The 1,377-nt window shown below is 29.2% G+C and overlaps 1 protein-coding gene across 1 annotated transcript in view; it reads left to right on the top strand.

Moving 5' to 3' along the window:
• The window catches only part of LOC105627375 (CUGBP Elav-like family member 2), a 236,707-nt gene that overhangs the window by 109,532 nt on the left and 125,798 nt on the right, over window positions 1–1,377 (top strand). The window lies entirely within an intron of this gene.

Raw genomic sequence — 1,377 nt, forward strand, 5'->3', positions numbered from 1 at the left:
AGAGAACATATATATATATATATATATATATATATATATATATAAAATACGTATTATAAGAAAATAATCATTGTACGTCAATAATAAAAATCGTTAAAAAAATGAAATCATATCATATTAATATCCAACTATATAAATTACACACTGTATATTATAAAAAATTTGAATTGAAAATTTGAATTTGAATTTAAGTTAAACGCTTTGAAAGTCAATGGAGGATAGACTACAAGTATTAATGAGAAAATTAAACGATAAAGAAAGATGAATAGATTTCGTGTCGGTAAATTTAAATTAATACATTTTATTGAAAAAAGAACAATGGTGTTTTTGAACATACTTTTTAAATATACTTCTTAAAAAGTTTCCTAAAAAAGAAGCAAGAGAATTTATCATTAGAACACTCAACAAAAGTATGTTATATCTCGAATAACTCGAAATGCGTATAAAATGTTTAGTTTCCAAACTTTTACAATTGTTACATTATGTTGACATAAAGTACATATTTAACATTTTTAAGTCGCATTGTCCATTGACATTCTTAAATCAGTTTGTTCATTTTTGTAAATAAAATTATGAGAACTGAGAATGAATTCTTGGACTATTTAATTATTTGTCTTTTAAAATTTATACATATAATGATATAGTTTATATTTATACATGATATCTATTTATCAAACAACAAATACGATTCTTCAATCTGAATACTATGTAATCTTATTAAATTTTAAACTTATTCGCGTAAGATTTTTCTGTAGATCATGAAGGATCTGTAATCTGTAACATCTCGTTAGAGAAAAATCGTTTCCTCTTTCCTATCTATCAAAAGCAAGAAACCAAAGTCACGTTCGTCAACCGCAGCGAGCTGATTGCACGTCCCTTTGTGCCCTCGGCCCAGTTTTCTTCCTTTGTGCCTTTCTGCCACTTTCACGGCACATCCTTCTGCCATCCTTCTTCCACAGTTCTCTCTGTGCAAGATCCTGTCTCTCCTTCGCTCGAGGTCCCCCCAGCTCTCAGACTCTTCCCAGCTCTTGGTCCACCTCAGACATTATCGTGTCTTTACTGTTTTTTGCGTTCGCAGGCTCGTTATTCTCTACGGTCGCGAAAGAAATGGCAATTTTACTCCAGGAACGCAACGTCGGCACTTTTGCGATGCGCACGGACCATTTTGCCCGTACGATCTAGTATACTTAATTTTATTATATCTATGTTCTCTATAATTTTTTTCAATTATTGCGAAGACTTGAAAAATCAGTAGGAATAGGATTTCGAATTTTATTCTTTTTCAATTTATCTTTAGCCTATTAAATATGAAAGTTTTAAATAACTTTTAAAAGAAAAGTATAATATATATATATATATATATATATATATATATAT

This window comes from Atta cephalotes, assembly GCF_000143395.1.
Source record: "Atta cephalotes unplaced genomic scaffold scaffold00008, whole genome shotgun sequence".
Taxonomy (NCBI): domain Eukaryota; kingdom Metazoa; phylum Arthropoda; class Insecta; order Hymenoptera; family Formicidae; genus Atta; species Atta cephalotes.